Source organism: Lissotriton helveticus, chromosome 7 (assembly GCF_964261635.1).
Source record: "Lissotriton helveticus chromosome 7, aLisHel1.1, whole genome shotgun sequence".
Lineage (NCBI taxonomy): Eukaryota > Metazoa > Chordata > Amphibia > Caudata > Salamandridae > Lissotriton > Lissotriton helveticus.
Genome location: NC_136068.1, coordinates 442,115,027 through 442,141,024, shown reverse-complemented (window position 1 = coordinate 442,141,024; position 25,998 = coordinate 442,115,027). Strand labels below are relative to the sequence as shown.

The 25,998-nt window shown below is 44.1% G+C and overlaps 1 protein-coding gene across 1 annotated transcript in view; it reads right to left on the bottom strand.

The window, feature by feature from the left end:
- Window positions 1-25,998, bottom strand: part of LOC144769109 (sulfotransferase 1 family member D1-like) — a 353,621-nt gene that overhangs the window by 90,158 nt on the left and 237,465 nt on the right. The gene's annotated exons all lie outside the window — the stretch shown is intronic.

The window sequence follows — 25,998 nt, the reverse complement described above, 5'->3', positions numbered from 1 at the left end:
GAATTATTTTTTTACCTTTTTCCATAATGTTAGCTGTGTGTGGTTACAGTTTGTATTTTTTAGTTTATAAGGTAGACTTCTTTTTAAATTGTTTTTTATGCTTGGATTCAATTCTGGTATAGAGATTATGTAATGGTTTCATTGGACTTGTAAATATGCTCCTTTTTTAGAAGCACCTTGTGCAACCTTTAACATGGGTGGAAGCAGTGAATGTATGGAGAGGTATAGGAATGGCAGATAGAAAACCATATGAAATGGTGTGCGAGATGCATAAAGGATTTCACTAATGGCATCAATCGAGATGGAATATAAGATAAAGAGGGGCATATTTACAAGCCGCTTGCACAATGTTTGACATTAATGCTGGTATAGAGATAGTGTAATGGTTTCATTGGCATATTTACAAGCCGCTTGCGCAATGTTTGACAATAATGCTGGTATAGAGATAGTGTAATGGTTTCATTGGCATATTTACAAGCCGCTTGCGCAATGTTTGACATTAATGCTGGTATAGAGATAGTGTAATGGTTTCATTGGCATATTTACAAGCCCCTTGCGCAATGTTTGACATTAATGCTGGTGTAGAGATAGTGTAATGTTTTCATTGGCATATTTACAAGCCCCTTGCGCAATGTTTGACATTAATGCTGGTGCAGAGATAGTGTAATGGTTTCATTGGCATATTTACAAGCCCCTTGTGCAATTTTTGACATTAATGCTGGTATAGAGATAGTGTAATGTTTTCATTGGCATATTTACAAGCCCCTTGCGCAATGTTTGACATAATGCTGGTATAGAGATAGTGTAATGGTTTCATTGGCATATTTACAAGCCGCTTGCGCAATGTTTGACATTAATGCTGGTATAGAGATAGTGTAATGTTTTCATTGGCATATTTACAAGCCCCTTGTGCAATGATTGACATTGAAGCTGGTATAGAGATAGTCTAATGGTTTCATTGGCATATTTACAAGCCCCTTGCACAATGTAGACACTCGTTATAGTTAGGTATTAGCATTTACACAGCTCTCACAGCCCACACAGCTCTCACAGCTCACACAGCCCTCACAGCCCACACAGCTCACATCCCACACAGCTCTCACATCTCTCACAGCCCATACAGCTCTCACAGCTCTTACAGCTCTCACAGCCCATACAGCTCTCACAGCCCACACAGCTGTCACAGCCCACACAGCTCTCACAGCCCACACAGCTCTCGCAGCCCACACAGCTCTCACAGCCCACACAACCCACTCTCACAGCCCACACAGCTCTCACAGCCCGCAAGCTCTCACAGCCCACACAGCTCTCACAGCTCTCGCAGCCCACACAGCCCACACAGCTCTCACAGCCCACACAGCTCTCACAGCTCACACAGCCCTCACAGCCCACACAGCTCACATCCCACACAGCTCTCACAGCCCTCACAGCTCTCACAACTCTCACAGCCCACACAGCTCTCACAGCACACACAGCTCTCACAGCCCACACAGCTCTCACAGGCCTCACAGCCCACACAGCTCTCACAGCTCTCACAGCCCACACTCTCACAGCCCACACAGCTCTCACAGCCCGCACAGCTCTCACAGCCCACACAGCTCTCACAGCTCTCACAGCCCACACAGTCCACACAGCTCTCACAGCCCACACAGCTCTCTCAGCCCACACAGCTCACAGCCCACACAGCTCTCACAGCTCTCAGAGCTCTCACAGCCCATACAGCTCTCACAGCCCACACAGCTCTCACAGCCCAAACAGCTCTCACAGCCCACACAGCTCTCACAGGCATCACAGCCCTCACAGCCCACACAGCTCTCACAGCTCACACAGGTCTCACAGCCCACACAGCCCACACAGCTCTCACAGCCCACACAGCTCTGACAGCCCACAGAGCTCTCACAGCTCTCACAGCCCACACAGCTCACAGCCTTCACAGCTCAGAGCGCACACAGCTCTCACAGCCCACACAGCTCTCACAGCTCACACAGCCCACACAGCTCTCACAGCCCACACAGCTCTCACAGCCCAGAAAGCTCTCACAGCTCTCACAGCCCACACAGTCCACACTCTCACAGCCCACACAGCTCTCACAGCCCACACAGCTCTCACAGCCCACACAGCTCTCACAGCCCACACAGCTCTCACAGCCCTCACAGCCCTCACAGCCCTCACAGCCATCACAGCCCTCACAGCCCAATCAGCCCAATCAACTCTCACAGCCCACAGAGCTCTCACAGCTCACACAGCCCACACAGCTCTCACAGCCCAAACTCTCACAGCCCACACAGCTCTCACAGCACACACAGCCCACACAGCCCACACAGCTCTCAGAGCCCACACAGCTCTCACAGCCCACACAGCTCTCACAGCCCACACAGCCCTCACAGCTCACACAGCCCTCACAGCCCACACAGCTCGCACAGCCCACACAGCTCTCACAGCCCACACAGCCCTCACAGCCCTCACAGCCCTCACAGCCCGCACAGCTCTCACAGCCCACACAGCTCTCACAGCCCACACACCTCTCACAGTTCTCACAGCTCTCACAGCCCACACAGCTCTTACAGCCCACACAGCCCACACAGCTCTCACAGCTCACACAGCTCTCACAGCCCACACAGCTCTCACAGCTCTCACAGCCCACACAGCCCACACTCTCACAGCCCACACAGCTCCCACAGCCCGCACAGCTCTCACAGCCATCACAGCTCTCACAGCTCTCACAGACCACACAGCCCACACAGCTCTCACAGCCCACTCAGCTCTCACAGCTCGCACACGGCGTTCCCTGAATTCGGCCTTCAACTTTAAAAATAAAGTCACATGAACAATTACAATCCAGTTCACGGACAGCAACTTTTTTCAGCAAGCCCTTAAAAAAAATTTCTATATATTTTTTCCCCGGGACACTGATCTTCTGCTTAAAGTAAGAAACTATTCCTAGAGAACTAAGATTTCTATTTTAGATACTTTATATAGACTTTAGCTGCCCGCTGGTATGTTCACAAATATTTTATTATGTGATGAAATGGTCTCGACCTTCCTTTCTGTATAGCTATATTAAGAGCCCTTTCATGTGTATTTCTCATATACCAAAAAGCAATAATGCATAACAATGCGTGTTTAATTTTGCATTTAATTCATAGCTTAAGTGCATACAATATATATGACTGCAATTTTTCAGTATATTTGAAAATTTCAAAATGCATTTATGTATTTTGGGGTGGTAAGGTATACACTATACTCTATAGTATGTTGTACTATGTTATACTATGCATAGATTAGTAGATATGACCATAGTTAGCGTGGAGTGGGTGTCGTGTATTTCTATAGGTTCTGAATCGATCCCCCTATTCCTGACCCTATTCTGGTTAAACTACCTAGCTAGTTAACTAACAGTCAGCCCATGAGGCAAGAAATCCCCCATGATGCAGATACCGTTATCTGACGCAGTCACACTACGGCACAGGAACGTGTTATCTGATTAGGTCATAACGCTTGAGATCTAATTAGACAAGCGACATTCCTCCAGCCCCTGATAAGGCATACGACGCTCTCATAACAAATCAAACCTATGACAACCTGGATAATCCGTGCGGCCATTGTTTTGATTTCACAGAGAACTTTAGTAAAGAATGTGCTAACGAGCAAGTCGTATGACATCTTTATTGACGTACCTATGTCCATCCTTACGTCAATCCCGGCACCTTTAAGGTATAAATATTGCCGACCTTGCCCTATGCAAACACACGCGTGGTGACAAGACGGAGCAGCCATACTTGCCGAAGCCGAGAGCAGAAGCAGACCCCGCTGGCAGCAGCCCCGCCTTCCTGACGCGCTGAGAGACGCGCTGCTATCTCAAGCCGAGAGACCCAGCACCGGCGCTTCCGGGTAGCCCTCGCAGGCAGCCTGGAATATCGAGAGCAGAGAAAGAGATACCATTCCTCATTCATCCTAAATTCCAGGTACAGAACTGAATAACCCCTCACAGAGAATTCTTTAGTTATTCACTTGGCAAAAACAAACTTAACTTAAACTGTAACTTTCTATTCCCGCCCACGCATTAGACTTAGGTCAGGTACACGGGGTAGGCGTATTTAGAAACACCAGTTGAGTACGTTTAGTCAAATGTATATGTGTATGTAAATATATTTTAATCATTTTAAACATCATATGGCTCAGAAACCATATCAATGTTTTTACAGTATTATTCTATACTATTGATTTTAATGTATGCACTTTACTTAACTATAAGTATTGCAATAATATCGATCCATTTCTCTTGTACGAGAAAAGAGACTGATCAATAAATAACATCTTTTATTGAACACGCCCGTCTCTTCCTTTTCTCTACATTCTGATGAGACTAAGAATGCACGTACTGACTGAGTAAAATAATTGCCTTGTGCTCACACGACTCTTGAGATTGACTCTTGATTAGGGGAGAGCAAAGTTGTCATGTTCTATGGTTGTCAGAAACTAAATCCCTTCTTGTCTAATCAGGGGAGTTAATCCTTCCTTGAACATTCGAGAAAGTTTCTAGCGAACTCTGAGCTTAGCTGGCAAACCCAAAAATTAAGTCTAGTATCGACAGTAGTAGACCTAGTTAACGTCTGGTCTAGGCCTTTACTATTGTAGGTACTATTCCAATGCGCAGAGCCTATTGGGAAAATAGGAACTACACTACACCCTCACAGCCCACACAGCTCACATCCCACACAGCTCTCACAGCTCTCACAGCCCATACAGCTCTCACAGCCCACACAGCTCTCACAGCCCACACAGCTCTCACAGCCCACACAGCTCTCACAGCCCTCACAGGCCTCACAGCCCTCACAGCCCACACAGCCCTCACAGCCCACACAGCTCTCACAGCCCACACAGCTCTCACAGCCCACACAGCCCAAACAGCTCTCACAGTCCACACAGCTCTCACAGCCCACACAGCTCTCACAGCTCTCAAAGGCCTCACAGCCCTCACAGCCCACACAGCTCTCACAGCCCACACAGGTCTCACAGCCCACACAGCTCTCACAGCCCACACAGCTCTCACAGCCCACAGAGCTCTCACAGCTCTCTCAGCCCACACAGCTCACAGCCTTCACAGCTCACAGCGCACACAGCTCTCACAGCCCACACAGCTCTCACAGCTCACACAGCCCACACAGCTCTCACAGCCCACACAGCTCTCACAGCCCACAAAGCTCTCACAGCTCTCACAGCCCACACTCTCACAGCCCACACAGCTCTCACAGCCCACACAGCTCTCACAGCCCACACAGCTCTCACAGCCCACACAGCTCTCACAGCCAACACAGCTCTCACAGCCCACACAGCTCTCACAGCCCTCACAGCCCTCACAGCCCTCACAGCCCAATCAGCTCTCACAGCCCACAGAGCTCTCACAGCTCACACAGCCCACACAGCTCTCACAGCCCACACTCTCACAGCCCACACAGCTCACACAGCTCTCACAGCCCACACAGCTCTCAGAGCCCACACAGCTCTCACAGCCCACACAGCTCTCACAGCCCACACAGCCCTCACAGCTCACACAGCCCTCACAGCCCACACAGCTCGCACAGCCCACACAGCCCACACAGCTCTCACAGCCCACACAGCCCTCACAGCCCTCACAGCCCGCACAGCTCTCACAGCCCGCACAGCTCTCACAGCCCACACACCTCTCACAGTTCTCACAGCTCTCACAGCCCACACAGCTCTCACAGCCCACACAGCCCACACAGCTCCCACAGCCCACACAGCTCTCACAGCCCACACAGCTCTCACAGCTCTCACAGCCCACACAGCCCACACTCTCACAGCCCACACAGCTCCCACAGCCCGCACAGCTCTCACAGCCATCACAGCTCTCACAGCTCTCACAGACCACACAGCCCACACAGCTCTCACAGCCCACACAGCTCTCACAGCTCACACAGCCCTCACAGCCCACACAGCTCACATCCCACACAGCTCTCACAGCTCTCACAGCCCATACAGCTCTCACAGCCCACACAGCTCTCACAGCCCACACAGCTCTCACAGCCCACACAGCTCTCACAGGCCTCACAGCCCTCACAGCCCACACAGCCCTCACAGCCCACACAGCTCTCACAGCCCACACAGCTCGCACAGCCCACACAGCCCACACAGCTCTCACAGCCCACACAGCCCTCACAGCCCTCACAGCCCTCACAGCTCTCACAGCCCACACAGCTCTCACAGCCCACACACCTCTCACAGTTCTCACAGCTCTCACAGCCCACACAGCTCTCACAGCCCACACAGCTCTCACAGCCCACACAGCTCTCACAGCTCTCACAGCCCACACTCTCACAGCCCACACAGCTCCCACAGCCCGCACAGCTCTCACAGCCATCACAGCTCTCACAGCTCTCACAGACCACACAGCCCACACAGCTCTCACAGCCCACACAGCTCTCACAGCTCACACAGCCCTCACAGCCCACACAGCTCACATCCCACACAGCTCTCACAGCCCATACAGCTCTCACAGCCCACACAGCTCTCACAGCCCACACAGCTCTCACAGCCCACACAGCTCTCACAGGCCTCACAGCCCTCACAGCCCACACAGCCCTCACAGCCCACACAGCTCTCACAGCCCACACAGCTCTCACAGCCCACACAGCCCAAACAGCTCTCACAGTCCACACAGCTCTCACAGCCCACAGAGCTCTCACAGCTCTCACAGCTCTCACAGGCCACACAGCTCACCGCCCACACAGCTCACAGCCCACACAGCTCTCACAGCCCACACAGCTCTCACAGCTCACACAGCCCACACAGCTCTCACAGCCCACACAGCTCTCACAGCCGACACAGCTCTCACAGCTCTCACAGCCCACACAGCCCACGCTCTCACAGCCCACACAGCTCTCACAGCCTACACAGCTCTCACAGCCGACACAGCTCTCACAGCCCACACAGCTCTCACAGCCCACACAGCCCTCACAGCTCACACAGCCCTCACAGCCCACACAGCTCGCACAGCCCACACAGCTCACACAGCCCACACAGCTCTCACAGCCCACACAGCCCTCACAGCCCTCACAGCCTACACAGCTCACATCCCACACAGCTCTCACAGCTCTCACAGCCCATACAGCTCTCACAGCCCACACAGCTCTCACAGCCCACGCAGCTCACAGCCCTCACAGCCCACACTCACAGCCCACACAGCTCTCACAGCCCACACAGCCCACACTCCCACAGCCCACACAGCTCTCACAGCCCATACAGCACTCACAGCTCACACAGCCCACACAGCTCATGTCCCACACAGCTCTCACTGCTCTCACAGCCCATACAGCTCTCACAGCTCTCACAGCCCATACAGCTCTCACAGCCCATACAGCTGTCACAGCCCACACAGCTCTCACAGCCCACACAGCTCTCACAGCTCTCACAGCCCGCACAGCCCACACTCTCACAGCCCACACAGCTCTCACAGCCCGCACAGCTCACAGCCCACACAGCTCTCACAGCTCTCACAGCCCACACAGCTCTCACAGCCCACACAGCTCTCACAGCTACCACAGCCCTCACAGCCCACACAGCTCACATCCCACACAGCTCTCACAGCCCACACAGCTCTCACAGCCCACACAGCTCTCACAGCCCACACAGCTCTCACAGCCCACACAGCTCTCACAGCTCACACAGCTCTCACAGCCCACACAGCCCACACAGCTCTGGCAAAGATAATACCAGCAGTGAACAAGCACTGGCAAAGACAATAACGGCAGCAAACAAACACTGGCAAAGACAATAACGGCAGCAAAGAAACTTTGGCGCCGATTGAGAGATCTGCCTTTAATTTTCCTTAGATTTGCTTCGCTCCTACCCTGAAAGTTTTGGGGGGATTTGTCAAGCGGTGGCCGAGAAAAAAGGGGGGTCCCAAAACGTGTTTTCCGGTGCGCGTACCCTCGCGATTTTTCGAAAAAAAAAATTTACAAGACAAGAATATGAAATGCTTTGAGAGATCCGTAAAGCATTTTACTAATGGCATAAATTGAGATAGAATACATAAAAAAGAGAGGCATATTTACAAGCCCCTTGCGCAATGTTTGACATGGGTGCAAGCAGAAAATGCATGCAGAGTAATAAAATTGGCACACAGACAAGAATATGAAATGCTGTGAGAGATGCGTAAAGGATTTTACTCATGGCATGAATTGAGATAGAATATACAAAATAGAGAGGCATATCTACAAGCCCCTTGCGCAATGTTTAACATTATTGCTGGTATAGAGATAGTATAATGGTTTCATTGGCATATTTACAAGCCCCTTGTGCAATTTTTAACATTAATGCTGGTATAGAGATAGTGTAATGCCAATTTTATTACTCTGTATGCATTTTCTGCTTGCATCCATGTTAAACATTGCGCAAGGGACTTCTAAATATGCCCCTCTTTTTGTATATTCTATCTCAATTGATGCCATTAGTAAAATCCTTTATGCATCTCTCACGGCATTTCATATTGTTTTCTATCTGCTATTCCTATCCCTCTGTATACATTTACTGCTTGCCTCCATGTACAGGAATTTATATAGCGCAAATCACCGAGCGGTTTCTAAGCGCTTGCTTAGGGAACCCGTCCTGGTATTCCCCTGTGAGATAACCCCGGTAGGGTATCCGCAAGGTGAAAGCCAGGCATCCCGCCGCGAGGGGCCATTGTGGAGATAAAGCAAGCTATTGCCCAGAGTAACAGAGTGTGAACCCGTGAATCAAGTTGGCACCGGAGCGAGAATTGTCGAGTCCATGGACATTTTAGGACTCAAGACCCCGCCGAGCCGGGAATTGAACCCTGGTCCCTGGCTGACGTCTGCTTCCAGGTCTGCCTCCTCTAACCAGTGAGCCACACTTCTCCATGTTAAAGGTAGCGCAAAGCGCTTGTAAAAAAGGAGCATATTTACAAGCCCAATGAAACCATTAGCACTATCTCTATACCAGCATTGAATTCAAGCATGAGAAACACTTTAAAAAGAAGTCTACCGTATAAGGTAAAAGATACAAACTGTGAGCACACACAGCTAACATTAAGGAAAAAGCTGAAAATATAATTCCTTAATTCACATACACACTCAGTATGATGCTTGTCAAAAATCTTAAAGCCAGTCATTTCAACAAAAAACATTTAGCATGGTAAATCGTTTTAGGCACAGAGAGTGAGATGACACATACACACAAACAGACAGATGGTGTAGGCAGAGATTGAGATGACACACACATACAAACAGAGAGATGGTGGAAGGAGAGAGTGAGATGAGGCATGCAAAGAGGGAGATAGTGCAGGCAAAGAGTGATATGAGACACACAAAGAGAGATGTGAACTAGTGTTTATAATGTTTAGTTTATGAATTTGCTATGTGTTATGTTAGCAGAGGTCTATAATATGTCATATTTTTCTTTTCAACAGATTGTAAATATCTACAGAGTCATAATAGATTATGCCTACGAAAGACCGCCAAAAGAGACATTATAAGAAAGTTTTATCGACCAAGAGGACTCAATTAGAAGATTCATGCAAAGGACAATCTTCAGAGAAAAGAAAAAATTCTCCTGGTAAGCAAACCAAGGAATTTTTAAGGAAATTGTTAAAATGCAGAAAAAGTCAAGAAAGTGTTTCTACGAATAAAAAAAACAAGTTGTAACTAGAAAGAAAAAGCAGAGGTCACCAAAAAATGGTATAATGGTACAAGGAGATAATAGTGTGTCTGGTAATCGTAGGAGAAATCCGTTTATTGACATTCGTAGACGAATGTTTCGTAACCGAGTAGTTTTGAATTTATTAAAAAATCTTAAGAAATATAATAGGAAAACAACTTTTTACAAGAAAAAGAAAAGAATAGAAAAGTTTGTTGATCAGGCTTTTGAAGTGAAGAGAAAGCTGCATATTTTAGTAATCAATAGAGTTCGTAGACTAGATAAGGCAATCAATGATTTGAAATCAAAATGTAAGTGGAAAAGATTAATCAATCGAACTAATTTGTGTGATATTTTTTTGGGAGAATGGAAGCATAGTTCAAGTAGTGAGCCCTTTTTTAATGAAGAGAGTTACTTTCAGGATAATGATTTGGTGCATGCAGTTGACACCAGTGGTCGAGCATATGAGGTGAAGGATGGTTGTCCAGTTGAAAAAGAAAAAATTGTGCCTAGAAATGCAGATGAGGTGTTAGCTGATGAAGTTTTAGGGAGACGTGCTAAGGGTCCGATGTATACTTGGAATTGTAGTAGTATTTGTAGTGTGCGACAGGACTCTATTAATTTGTTTTGCAATTTCTTACGTACATATAGTAAGAAAAGTCTAAAACAAAAGTTTAAGATGGTACAAGACTTAGATCCTTGCAGAGTGAGGGAAAAAACAGGTTTGCATGGTCATTCATTGGCTTGTCTTTCTAGAAAAGTATGTCAGAGTTCCATTTTAGGATGTTAGGAGTGCATCAAACTAAAGTGAGGAAAATAGTGAGAAGGTTGTATTATGCAAAAAGTCCAGCACTTAGGCTAAAACAGTTAAACAGTGTTCTTTTGCATGGTTCTGAATTAGATGTGAAGAAGATTTGTGAAGAAATAGAGTTTTGTTACTTTGGTGAAAAAGAGGACACTGCCGTAAATGATACAGTAATAGAAAGTTTAAGGTCATTTCAAGTGAAAGGCCAAATTTTTCTTGTGTGTGTTGTCGACGAACTCATTATAAGAATCAGACTCGGTTAGTTGATTTATATGTTAAAAGTGAAATGGAAAATAATAATGAATGGAAGGATTTTGCAACATATTTGTTGGTTGAGAATTGTTTTGATTTGGGTTCTGATCTGCGTATTTGTAAATATTGTTATAATAAATTAAATGAAAACAGAATGCCTTCTAGAGCTGTACATAATAATCTTGAGTTGGTAAAGATTCCGTCTGAATTGATGGGTTTAAATACCTATGAGTGTATTCTGATTCAATGTGTGCATCCTTTTCAGGCTATTGTTTGCTTGGAGCCTAAGACAGGGATATTGCCTTCTTCAGATTTACAGAGAGGATTAAAGGGAAGAGTTGTTTATTTGCCTTTAGATTTAAAGAAAAATATTGACACTATTGGCGTAGAAAAAGTGGAAGAGGAACCTCTAGTTATTCTAGTTAATGGCGTTCCTACAAAGAGTAAGAAAATCTGGCAAGAATTAGTGGATGTTAGGAAAGTCAAAAAGGCAACGTATTTAGTAAAAAACAATCAGTACTACAAAAATGTATATGTAGGAGAAGAGGAAACAGCTGTAAAAGAGGACAGTGATTCATCAGCTGGACAGATTGAAAAAGTAGATGTGCCTAGAAGTGAACAGATTTATGAGCATTATAGTGTTCATCCTCTGCATTCCAAAGAAGTAATGGGGAATGCTATTGAGTTGTTCCAAATGAAAGAAGCCAAAGGAAGTCCCATAAGTGTATGGGAAGAAAGCTTGGAAGCTCGTTGTTTTCCTCAATTGTTTCCAACAGGTCAAGGTGGAAGATATGATGACCGACCTGTTCGAATTCCTGCGTCGGAATACCGAACTTTAAGATTATATGCAGAAGATCCAAGATTTCGTCAATGCATTCCATATTTGTTTCATCTTCTGTTTGAGAGTGACTTCTCTGGACTATCTTATGCTGTGAACCATATACTGAAATCTGGAGTACATCTTCAAAATGTTTCGGCAAGGGACTTTATGGATAAAGTCCAAGTGGAAGACAGTATTTTGGAGTCTCACCTAATCAATCTCATGGCATGTCAGCGTGGTACGAATGAGTATTGGTACCGTCGTCATGGGGATTTGAAATGTATGCTAAGAAACTTAGGAACTCCTACATGGTTCCTCACTCTTAGCTGTGCTGAGTATGCCTGGGAAGACTTAATTGAATTTCTTCGAGAGGCAAATGGAAACATAGAAAATATAGAATTCAAGACACATGGAGAACTGTGCTCTTTGGATCTAGTTAATGTTTGTAGGTATTTTAATCATCGATTTGAAGCTATGATGTCTTTCATCACAAACAAAAAAATCCTCCACTTGGAGAGGTTTTGGATTTCTTTTGGAGAAAGGAGTATCAAGCAAGAGGTGCTCCTCACATACATATGCTGCTATGGATCAAAGATGCTCCCAAATTTGGAACAGATTCAGATGACACAGTGATGAGTTTCATTGAACAATATTCCACATGTGTTGTTTCGAAACGTACAGAAGAAGACAATTTACGACATCAAGTCTTATGCTTTCAAACCAATCACTGTGGAAAGTACTGTAGTCGAAAGTTCAAATCCAAGGAGAAGTTCTACACAAAATGTTGTTTTGGATTTCCACGACCAGTAATATGTATAGGAAGAGTGAACAATTTTACGTCTTCACTGTGACATACTGTGACAAGAAAATCACCGAAAAATACGTACAACTTGAAAAGAAATGAAGAGTCCAAATACATAAATGACTACAACCCAGTCATTTTGTCCATGTGGAATGCTAACATGGATATTCAATATGTTGCTGACAACTCTATTGCTGTGGCTCGATATGTAACGTCTTACATCACAAAATCAGAAAAGACGGAACTGAAGGAAATGTGGGAGGATATTTCACATGAAAAGAGCCTAAGTAAGAAATTATACAGTTACAGTCTGAAGATGTTGTCGCATCGAGAAATTGGAGCATATAAATGTTCAGATCGGTTATCATCAGCAAGTCTGTACGCCAAATCGAGATCCATCATATGGGTAAGTCTAGGTCTTGCTGCAACACGAAACCGAGTTTTGAAGTCTGCACAAGAAATTGAATATTTGGCGGAGTTTCAACCAAATAGTACAGATATTTTGAAGACAAACATGTTGGATACATATTATCCAAATAGAAGTAGTCATCTTGAGAACGTTTGTCTCTATGAAGTACTGCAAAGCTATACTTTTAAGAGGAATATGACAGAAGATATCAATAAAGGAGTATATGCTTTAATTGGATGTGAAGGATGTCTGGTGAAACAAAAAGTCGAGAAATTACAACCCCAAAACCATTTCAATAATCTTTCGTTCCGAGACAGGGAAATCGTCAAGAAACTCCAAAATGACCCTACTCGCATTATAAAACCAGCGGACAAAGGTGGCGGGATAGTCATTATGAACAAAAGCGACTACGACACAGAATGCCGCAGACTTTTAAGCGACACTCGTAACTACAAGAAATTACAGAGAGATCCATCTAAAGATCTACAAAAAAAGATCATAGAACTAGTGCAAGAGGCTTCTGATGCAGAATACATCTCTAAGCAAGAGGCTGAATATCTCAACACACGTGATGCGAAGGTACCCTACTTCTACATCATGCCCAAGGTGCACAAAGGGGTCACCCCACCACCGGGCAGACCTATAGTGTCAGGGATAAAATCCCTCCTAGAACCGCTGTCACGGTTCTGTGATCACTACCTGAACCCGTTAGTCCAGAAAACTCGATCCTACATCCAAGACACAAAGCATCTCCTTAACATCATCAAAGATGTTAGTTTCGACAGCGAAAAACACCTTTTGGTTGGATTGGACGTGGAGAGTCTTTATACGAGCCTCCCCCAGGATGCCACACTGAAGGTACTCCACGATGTCCTGATGGAGATTGACTGGCAACACCACACACCTCGTCACTTCATTCTGGACTGCGCCACTCTGGCATTAAAAGAGAACTATTTCAAATATGAGGACACATTCTTTCTACAAACTAATGGTACCTCGATGGGCAGTGTCTTTGCGCCGAGCGTGGCGGGGCTATATGTCCACCATTTTGAACAGACCAACATCGAAGCCCCCACGAACCCCTACTCAGCGAATATAACAATTTGGCGTCGATATATTGACGATATTCTCATTGTCTGGGAGGGCAATGAGGAGACACTGAAAGATTTCCTCACGTGGATCAATAACCTTGATCCATTCCTCAAGTTCACCTGCACTAGCAGCCCTACGGAACTAGCGTTCCTAGACCTCAACATAAGAGCTGATCAAGGGGGTTTGACGACAACCACTCATTACAAACCAACATCCAGGAACTCCTTGTTACGCTTTGACAGTTTCCACCCCAGACCCTTGAGGGAGAATCTGCCTTTTGGGCAGTTCCTGCGCATACGCCGGAACTGCAGCAACCTCCGTGACTTCAAACACCAGTCCAAAGCCTTGGTCCACAAGTTGGAAGACCGTGGTTACCCAACTAGAATCATTTCGAAATCCTGCAAGCGAGCACGCAACCAGAACAGGGAGGCCCTCCTTGAAACTGTTGTCAGACCACCAGAAACTCCCTTGATGACATGCGTCACCACCTACAATACCGCCTCAAACCAGGTCTCCAGTATAATTCGCAAAAATTGGAAGATCATCAATTCGGGCACAAGGAACTGGGATCCCCCCCGGTTCGCATACAAGAGAGCACAAAATCTGAGGGACCAGCTGGTTTCCACGAGACCCAGAAAAACACAACCTACAGGCCAGACAATTTTGAACACATGGGGTCTACCTGAACTAACAGGCCACCAACCGTGTTACAATTGCAGCGTCTGCCACCTGACTACCCCTTCCAAAACATTGTCACTTGAAATTGGTAAAACCTGGACACAAAGGCAATTTACTAATTGTAACTCGTCTAACTTAATATACCTCATCACCTGTCGCTGCGGTCTGAGATACATCGGTATGACTACCAGAAAAGTCAGAACCAGGATGACCGAGCACAGGAGCACAATGCGCTGTGGCAAAAATATCAGCAAGCTAACCCAACACTTCATCGTGCAAAATCACACTCCTAACGACTTCACCTGGACAGTCATCGAACAATTCGCACCTTCGTGTTGCGATGAGAAAACTCTGCTCTCTAAAGAGCAACGCTGGATTTATCGCCTTTCTACCCATACAGAGGGGCTCAATGATTCTATCCCGTGGAATGCTCTAGCAAGATAAACACTTCTATGTAAGTGGTCCGTGTCCCTGTCTGCGCTCAGACTCGTGGTCTGTCCCTACTCTGTAGTTGCCCCTTTTTGCCCAGATGCCTCCATTCGCTATTGTTGCTTTTTTAACTTCATTGGTCCCTCACGGGCCTTTTTAATTCCCCCGCATGGCGCACGCACTAGAGTGCACATGTTAATAACAGTGCTGTACCACTCCGGGTACCGAGGCACATGCGCGAATGAATAGTGCTAACGCCTCCCATCGCGCATGCGCTACAACCGCCCATTGCACATGCGCAGCGCTAGTGCCGCTAGCTACCAGCGCATGCGCACTACTAGCCAGCGCGACCGCACCCTCTCCCCTCTCCAGGTGATACCAATTGAACCGGCTACTTAAGCCCTTACCTGATCCATGCACAGTTCACTCGGGACACTGGAGCAGGACGATAGGTCGCAGGAGCACGCTGATCGGAAATACCGTGAGTAAACGAGTGATCTCTACACGACGCTCTGGGTAAGCAGCATTTTCTCCCCACAGGTACCATCCTAACTATGACCTTTTACAACGTTTAGGGTCTCCTCTCCCTCCCTGCCAAGTGACCCATGAGGCTTTAACAGCAAGTAGCAAGTGTGAGGAATTATGTACCATACTTACCTGTACCTCACGCTATGCTTGTTTCGCTGTGTAGCCCACCACTGCCACCGCGTTTAATATTCTACCGCCATAGTTCACCTTAGCCATGGCAACCACTCATGGCCAAGTTCTTTGCCGCTCTAGGTCGCTCACGCACACTAGAAGTCGGCCATATGTTGTGTTTTGGTATATACCATTCTCATTGGTTCTCCTTGTATGTCTGTATTGTCTTTGTGTTTTATGTACAGTAAAGTAGAGGGAATCCCCCTCTTACACGTACGGCACCTTAGCGAGTGCAACACTTTTTTACCACACACTGTCACTTAATATAGTTTAGCATCACTCACACATACTCATTGGTCCTGAGGAAAGCCAGTTTTAATCAAAAGGCCTGGCTGAAACATGTAGACCACAAGGACGTAGGAACTCTTAATACACTCCACAACGTCCACAGCCTTTTTATCTTGCTAACAGGGGCCCAGGTATTAAATTTACCTTTTACCCTCGGGAACTGGGACCACCTGTATAGCTTTTAACCTTTCACTCTCATTCTCACTAGCACTGCACACTCAGCAAGAATACCAGCTCCTCAGTAATCTGGAGTCGCAGCACACCCGGGACACATTCGGTGTCACTGTGGTGGGCCCGATGATGAAGCATGACACCAACTAGGTTGGTGTGTGAGGGCTTCATGTCCAAACCTAAGGGTTTGCCCGCAGATATACCTTCTGAGTTCCACTAAATACAACGTAGCTAGTCCTATATTGATATTTCTAGAAACAAAAAAAAGGACATTTGATTAATCATCATAAATAGAGTTGCGAATCTCCTGATAAAAGGGAATTTTACTATTTAGCTCTTTTGCAACTCTTTTTAAGCCATGGCGTTCAGAAGAGGAACTACTTGGAGATTTTCTCAGTTTTGAAGATTGTTTCAATGCAACTAAGGGTACCATAGAACGTCCTGTTTTTTCAAATTATCTGCAAATGTTGAACGATGAAATACAGCAAGAAGCTATCATTGCAGCAGAGATTGCTAGAGACAGTTCTCAAGACAGTCAGAGTTCTGCTTCGTTGAGTCAGGATCCACTAGGAGGACCAATTATCCAAAATGAAGCTGCCACTGCCATGGAAGAGGTGGAAAGAGCCATGGAACAAGCTCAGGAGGATGTAGTTAATTTAGAAGATTTGGAAAATCAACTAAACGTGGAGCAGAAAAAAATATATGATGAAGTCACAGAACAGATTGAGCATGGTTTACGTCATGATAAAAAAGAGTGCTCATGTATGTCATTTGAACCTGTCCGACTGTATGTGAGTGGAGAAGCCGGAACGGGGAAAAATTTTCTGATTAAATCAATTGCAAGTTATCTGCAGAAAAGAACAGAGTCATCACTGTCTTGTGTTGTTACTGCTCCAACTGGGTTGGCAGCACATAACATTAAAGGGATTACTTTACATCATTTATTGATGCTGCCAGTAGAGCATGATAATAAATTACAATACCACAAGCTATCTGGAGAAGCTTGTTGTGAAGTTGGTAGAGTCCTGAAGAAAATTAAACTTCTTATCATTGATGAGGTAAGCATGGTTTCAAATGTGATGCTTGCTTTTGTGCATTTAAGAATGCAACAATCAATCAATCAATCAATCAAGGACATTTATAGAGCGCACTACTTACCCGGAGGGTCTCAAGGCGCTTGGGGGGGGGGGGTGCTGCTACTGCTCGAACAGCCAGGTCTTGAGTTTCTTCCTGAAGGAGAGGTGGTCTTGGGTCAGGCGCAGGTCGGTCGGGAGGGAGTTCCAGGTCTTGGCGGCCAGGTGGGAGAAGGACCTTCCTCCTGTTTTCGTTCTTCGGATGCGGGGGACGGCGGCGAGGGCGTGACTGGCTGATCGGAGGTGGCGTTTGGGAGCATAGAAGTTGATGCGGTTGTTGAGGTAGCTCGGGCCTTGATCGTGTAGGGCTTTGTGTGCGTGGGTGAGGAGACGGAAGGTGATTCTCTTGTTGACGGGGAGCCAGTGCAGGTCTCTCAGATGTCCGGAGATGTGGCTGCGTCGGGGGATGTCGAGGATGAGTCTGGCTGAGGCGTTCTGGATCCGCTGGAGTCTCTTCTGGAGCTTGGCGGTGGTTCCGGCGTAGAGGGCGTTGCCGTAGTCCAGTCGGCTGGTGACGAGGGCCTGGGTGACCGTCTTCCTGGTCTCGGTGGGGATCCACCGGAAGATCTTCCGTAGCATGCGCAGGATGTTGAAGCATGACGAGGAGACGGCGTTGACTTGTCTGGTCATGGAGAGGGAGGAGTCCAGGATGAAGCCCAGGTTGCGTGCGTGGTCTGTCGGTGTGGGTGCGGTGCCCAGGGCGGGGGGCCACCAGGAGTCGTCCCAGGCGGAGGGCGAGGAGCCCAGGATGAGGACTTCCGTCTTGTCTGAGTTCAGTTTCAGGCGGCTGGTCGTCATCCACTCGGCTACATCTTTCATCCCTTCGTGAAGGTTGGCTCTGGAAGCGGCGGGGTCGTTGGTCAGGGAGAGGATCAGCTGGGTGTCATCGGCGTAGGAGATGATGTTCAGGTTGTGTTGGCGTGCGATGGGCGCGAGGGGGCTCATGTAGACGTTGAAGAGGGTGGGGCTCAGCGAGGATCCTTGATCCTGATTGACAAATTCTTAAAACAGAGTATTTGTCTTTGGAGATCTACTGCAGCTAACTCCAGTGAAAGGACAACCAGTGTTTAAGATGCTTACGCATGAAGATACAAGAAAGTGCCTATGAAGCATTGGAAATGTGAATATCTGGTTATATTTTATATATGCAGAACTGCTTCAAAACATGCGACAGGCAAAGGATGAAGATTATAAAAATATTCTGCAAGATGTAAGAATTGTAAAAGTGACTGAACATGGCAAAGAAGCTTTACAGTCACGATTAATTTCAAATTTGTTTCAAAAGGAAAATATTCTCCCAGAGATTATTTATCAGAAAGTTGCTGAAAACAAAACTGTAATATGCTTGATGCCAAGTCTTCGAGAATGTTCAGTCTTCAACAACAAAATGTTAGAGTTAGAACATCAAGAGATTGTGAAACTGGAAGCTATTGATAAAATAGAGCACAAAGGAGTTACTATTGTTTTGTCAGAAAAGTTTAAATCAAAGTTGGATTCTTTAGAGAAGACAATTTCTAAAACTGCTGGTTTTGAAAAGACTCTATATGTATGTTTAAATTGTCGTATAATTTTACGACGGAATTTAAATGGGGAAAGAGGTTTAGTAAATGGAGCAATGGGTCATGTTGTTGATTTTGTGAATTACCGAAATAGAGATGGAATTGAATTTATAAAAATTAAATTTGATGGTATTAAAGAAGTACAACAAATCAGTCGTTGTTCTGCCCGATTTTTGCTTGTGAAAGATTTATAAGTCCGCAGAAAACAGTTTCCTGTTTCTTTGGCATATATGGTGATTATTCATAAATCTCAAGGTTAAGTGTAGATAGTGCTTTGGTGAATATTGGAAGTTCTGTCTTCAAGGCGGGTATGGCATATGTTGCTTTATCTCGAGTCAGAACTTTATCTGGAATGTACTTGATTGATTTTGATGAGACAAAGATTAGTGCAGATCTAAATTCTGTAAAGGAATATAATAGGTTAAGAAGAGAGTATGCTCCAAATTTACCTCAATATCCTCTATTTGAAAAGCGTGTAAAGAAGAAATGAGAAAAATTGTAGCAAGGCTGTAGCAAAAAAAAAGAAAACTAGATGAACCAGTAATTGTAAGCAGAAACAAAGAGGATTCTGTTGAAGATATTGTTGGATTTCAGTTTGAGAACAGTTCTTGTGTCAACTGCTATGCTAATGTAGTGGTTAATGTTGTTTTCTTTCTCCAAAGTTTGCAAGTACAGATTGTTGAAAATCGGGATCAATGTTTTTGTTGTTTGTTGAATACTGTGTTTGAGAAATGTAGCAGTGATAGAACAAATATAGAAAGTGTTTCTGATATTCGAAATGATTTAGACATATGTTCTGGTATAACTCAATTTTCTCAGGATATTCAGCAAGATTGTCAGGAATTTCTAATGTACATGCATGTTGTATTGCAAGAGGAAGGTATAGATGTTGAAAATATTTTTGGCCTTTCTTATAAATGGCAACATGTCTGCGATAATTGTTCCTTTTCAAGTAGTACAACAGTAGATACCGAAAGATTTATATGTTTAACTTTACCAGACTGCAAATCAGTGTCTTTTAATAATCTAGTTAGAGCAGCTGATCAAAACATGGTTTGTACCCAATGTAACTGTGCAATGCTATCAACATTATTTATACAAAGTTATGGACAGTACGTAATTTTAATGTTCCAACGATGTAGACCTGATGGAACTAAATTAACAACTTTAATTAAATTTTTGTGGCTTCTCAATTATCAATTTCAGGAAGAACCTTTGTAACAGTAGCAATTATTTTCCATGATGGTCCTTCAACAACATCTGGACATTATACAGCTTATTTAAAATGTCAAAACGGTTGGACTTATTGTAATGATACTGTTTTGACTTTCAAAAAACGTTTGCCTTAAAAAAAATTTACCTAGTGTTTTTACAACCTAAATTTTAGGGAAAGTAATTGGCCTAGAAAGATTGGAGCAATTAATAAAAGTTAGTCATCAGGATGTTTAAGGTTTTATGGACATGATACACATCCTTGGGTGGAGATATAAATATTGTTAGGTGTTACGAAAGACGTTGGAGCTTTTCATGCAGAAGGTCGGGAAATGGAAGGTCAAGAGTATTATTAAGTACTAGCAGCCCGTCCCGACGTTGTCCGGGAGCAATCATGGCTCAGGGCCCCCGCCCGCCCTGACGTTGGGTAACCTGCCCACCTCACTGGTCACGTCACTTTTTCCTGCTGTAATGCCCCGTTTGGTACCTGCTCACGTCACTGACCACGTCACTTTTTCGTCCTGTAATGCCCCATTTGCTAGATGCTCCACTTTGTATGCTTTTGTCCCCTGCACACGTTTCTTTTTCCTCCTGTTAACCTGCCCACGTCACGGGCTGCGTCACTTTTTCCTCCTGTAATGCTCCATTTCACTTTTTCGTCCTGTAATGGCCCGTTTCCTCCCTGCTCCACTTTGTACGCTTTTGTCACCTGCACACGTTTCTTTTTCCTCCTGTTACTTTTTCCTGCACATGTTTGTTTTTCCTCCGGTACCTGTGGCTCGCTCACCGCTCCTCCCGTTTCTTTTTCCTCCTGTTAACCTGCCCATGTTACTTTTTCCTGCACACGTTTGTTTTTCCTCCTTTACCGGTGGCTCGCTCACCGCTCCTCCCCGCCGCCGCTCCTCCCTCACGTTGCTGACTGGTAACTTGGCGCCCTACTTCATCCGCCGCTGACCGCTCTTCCCCACCTCCGCTCCTCACTGTTTGCCCGCCGATCCTCTCCGCCCGTCCGCCGGTCATGTCCGCTGCTCCCCTGATCTCCGCCACTCCTCGTCGCGCTCCTGGGCCCCTCTCACCGCGCTCCTGACATGAGCATGCACGTCACGGCCGGCGCTACTTCAGAGGGACTACTTTTTTTTTACTGTAAATATTTTCAATAACGTTTTTTTTTTATTTATATAGCCTATAACCATCTACACACCCTGACGATTCCAACGGTGTATCGGGTGTGTGGATTGATGCTGTGGTTCTCGAGTTTACCCGCCTCAAAGGCTGAAAGTTCTTCCTTTATTATAGTAGTATTGATTTTCCAAAACAAGGAATTTTTACGTACTATTTGGCCATGTGGGAAAGTACATCAATGAAAAATGAGTTTCTCTGGTAAATGTTGATAATATATGTTTTTACATAATTTTGTAATGATACTCAATTGATTTTCAAACAACGTTTTCCTTTTGACTTAACAAATTCTTATCTAGTGTTTTTAGAACCCAAATTTTAGTGAAAATAATTAGACAATGAAGATTGGAGCAGTTAATAAAAGTAAGTGTTCAAAATTAATTTGTGTGTGAAAGTGCTCAAGATAATTAGTAAACTGGTAGTTGTCACAGAGGTAGTATAAGTGTATCACATAGTGAGTGATATCAGTATTATAGGAAATGTTTATCAAGAGTAAGTCAGAGGTTTAAATATAATTTTTGTTAGATGATGAAATAGATGTTGGACTTTTCATTCCGAAAGTCGGGTAAATGGAAGTTTAAAACTACTAATAAGTAATTTCCAAAAAGAGGACTTTCTGTATACCATTTGACCATGTGGAAAGGTATGTAAATGAAGATTACGTATTTTGGGTAAATGTGGTTAATATATGTTTCTATATCACCTTAGTTTGAGAGTATAATAATGAGATACTGTATCTTAGAAATTGCTGTTTGGAAGAAAACATTTAAGATATGCTTTTTCTAAGTTTTATGGGTTTTTTAAACACAATCATTTTGATTGCGTTTTTTTTTGCCCGCTGTGATATGATGAGTAGTATTGAACTCACTGTTTTTAGTGAAAATCAATATATTCTGAGAACAGCAAAAATAAACCATATAACATGTTGTACAAGTTAATTTGCATTTTGTATTGTGAAATATATATTATAACTGATTTCTTTACTCTCTTCTACAGATATTACATTTATAAGGTAAGTACGACTAATAAAAAATGCATTTTCATTACTTTTTTATTTCTGTTTCTCTCTATCCTTCCCTTACTGCCTCTCTCTTAACCTCACTGCTTTCATTCCTTCAGTTTCTCACTCACTTTCTCTTATGTTCACTCCCTTTAACTCATCCACATTTTGTCACCTACTTTTTTTGCTCTTTCACTCAGTCCCCTTCTCTCACTCTTTCCTTCTCTCCCTCTATTCCCTCACTCTTTTACTTTTCTTGTCTCATGCTCACTCACCATTATTCATCCTCTATCACCTCTGTTTCGTCAAACTTACTGTCATTCTTTTACCCTACGACACCCCTGTCCCTTTATTTTGCTTCCCTTACTTATCCTCATTCCCTATACTTCACTTCCCTTCTTCTTAGTCTTCTCACCCACTCATGTTAAGTCAGTCCCTCTGTTTCACTCCCCTTCACCTCTCTTTCCTTCCTTTGCTCACTCACTAATTCCTCTTCTGTCACTCACCTAACTGCACTTCAAACACACCTTCATAAAACTCCCTGTGTCCTCTTACTTGCTCTGTACTCTTCCATCACTCACTCTCTCTTAGACTCACTGTTGTTAACGCACCTCACTAATTCCCCTTCCCTCTCCCTCATTTTCCTGTATGTATTATAACTGATTTGTTTTTTCGTTTCCACAGATATTTCATTTATAAGGTAAGTACGACTAACCAAAAAAACGTTTTTATTTTCTCTTTTTGTCTATCCTTCCATCGCTCCCTGTCTCTTAGTGTGACTCTCTTCATCACCTCATTCTGTCACTCCTTTTCCCTCACATACACTACCTCATTTTCCTTTTTTTATCCCTCACTGAGTGTCCTTCTATCACTCCTTCATTCACTCTCTGTGTGTAGTCAATCACTCACTCCCATTGTCTCACACTCACTCGACTTTATCCACCCTCTATCATTTGTCTTTCTTCAACTTCACTGTCCTTCTCTCACTCACCTCTCCCTTGTTTCGTTAGGCTGCTTCGCTCAGTACCCTTTATTTCTATCCTTCATTCCCCTTCTCCTTTCTTGTTTCCCTCACTTACCTTTTCTCAGTTCATCTGATTTACTCCCCTTCACCTCTCTTTCCTTCTTTTGCTCCCTTACTCATTAACCTTTCCTCACTCACCTTACTCCACTTCACTTACTCCTTCTGTCACTCCCTTTGAACTCTGACATCCTCACTTCTCTTTCTTCACTGTCTCTCTGTTAGCCTTACTTCCTCTGTCCCTTCACTGTCTCACTGCCCTTCCCTTACACTCACTCTCTTTAACTCACCCACATTCCATCACTTGTCTTTCTTTGCTCCCTCACTCAGTCCCCTTCTCTCACTCTTTCCTTCACTCCCTCTGTGTCCTCAGTCCCCTTGTCTCACGCTCATTTGCCATCTCTCTTTTGACTGTACTATGTCTTCCTTTGGCTGTTCCATGTTTCTCTCTGTGTGTGCCATCTTACCCTTTGTCTGCACAATATATACTTGTGCCTGTGTCATCTTACTCTCTGCTTGCACCATCTCACCTTCTACTTGTTCTATCTCACACTCTGCCTGCACCATTTTACCCTCTACCTGTGGCATCTGTCCCTCGGCGTGTGCCATCTAACTTTCCCATCTTTTAATCTTCTTCCTTCTTTCTTGTATTGTGAAATATACATTGTATGCATTACAATTTATTTTTTTTCTTGTGTTTCACAGATATTACATTTAAAAAAAAATCCTTAACTTTTTTATATCTTAGAAGGTAAGTATAACAAATAAAAAACTTTTTTCGCAATAGTGTCTAAGTTTTTATTATTTATAAGGTAAGTATGAGAAAGAAAAATAAGTTTGTTATCACTCTGTTATTGTGACAGAATAACTGCCTCACTCTTTCTCAGTCCCTTGCTCTCTCTCTCTCTACATATCTCTCCCTGACACTTAATCTTGTATGTTTTCTCTTTCTACCACTCCTCCTCTTTAACTCAGTCAGTTTCCCTCTTTCTTTATTTTTTTGTGTTTGATCTTATTTTCCTTCCTTCACTCTGTTATCCATTTCTTACCTGTTAGTGAGCCTTCATTTATTGGCACTCCACTTTCCCCAGTGAACTTCCTTGGTAAATCTAGATGTAGGTGGCACTGAAAACAGTTCCACAGGCCCTTAAGTATTCGTTTGTTACCAACAAATACTATTCGGTGGTTAATAACGAATTCCTGTGTACATGCACATCTGTGCATGTACATTTGTGCCATGTGGCACACATACAAGCCGTAAGAGCATGTATGTGTGTGACATGGCACACAAGTTAGAATCAGGGGTGCAACAGGGTGTCAAAGTGATAACCTGTCCCCCTTGACAATTCAGTTATTTTACCAAATCGGTATTTACTGGTTCGGTAATTGCCATTGATTCCTATTGGCCTCAAGGCCCATAGGAATCAATGGCAATTACCGAATCGGTAAATACCGATTCAGTAAAATGACTGAATTATATAGATTTGGTAATTTCAAAAGAGAAATTAACTACATCCCATTTACCTACTCTTAAATGTTGAACAGGTATGATTTGGTATTTAAGAGTAGGTAAATGGAGATTACATACATGTGGCCCATTAAGTTGTAACATATTTATATACATATGTTACATTTCAGTGCTTTGGAAGTACTACAGTATACTATAGGTAAACACCCTATAGATTTATGCTGTACCACATCCTTATAGTTTTGCACTTTTACATTTACTATAACAAACTTTTACATACAAACATAGAAATATTGTTCTTTTTTTGACCAGTAGAGGTAGTTCTAAAAAGAACTGGTTTTTTTTGTATTTTTTTGGGTTGCTAGAAAAACGGTGTAAAAAATGGACTTTATAACCAAAACAATTGTTCAACATGAACTAACCATAAAAAATAAAGAAAACAATTATTTGGTGCACTTGTGGCTCCTGTTTTTCTGCAAAATAACTTCTACGGACTGTTGTCCAAAGGCAACTAATTTATTGCACTGTATGCACTGCATCATTAGATTTTTCAATTCCGGCTGGATATTGGCAATCGTGGAAGCTGGCATTGGTGGTGCTGTTGAAGTACTAGGAGCAGAGCCCTGCTCTTCAGATCTACGCACCACAGCTCTAGCCCAATTGTTGGGGTGCATATTCTTAACATGGCGTTCCATGCTATAGGTTCCAAAAGAGTATTTTTATTTGGATTGCCTCTTGACAATACTGTGTCAAGATTTTGCATGTGACATGCGGTGCATTGACTTTCTTCAAACCTTCTGGGAATGAAAAAAACTTCCAGACTACGGACTCTTTTTTAGATGGATGGGGGTCCTCTTCCACAAATTCTTCTGAAGAAGAATGTTCTGATTCCTACGTTCAGCCATTTCCAAACAAGCCAGGGGCTGTTGAAAGTAGATGTTGCTTCTCTGAAAGCCAAAGAAGAATGATGAACATGGGAGGGGTCTGTCTACAATTGGAGTAGGAAGTTTTATAAACCAATAAAATGTCTTGTTTTCAGGTCACATGGTTGAACGTAATCTTACGGAGCGTTTACGTAAGCTTGTGTAAGCTTACGGTGCGTTTACGTATTATTTACGGAGCGGTTACGTCATCTTACGATGCGCTTACGTAATACGCACCCTCGCGAGATTTATAATTGCTTTAATAAAGTTATATATGGTCTTTAAAAGTTTAAATTAACATGTTCTTTATTATCCCAGATAATGTGTACCTTTACATGTGCAATGAATACGTAGATATAACGATTTAAAGTTTATAAAACTTT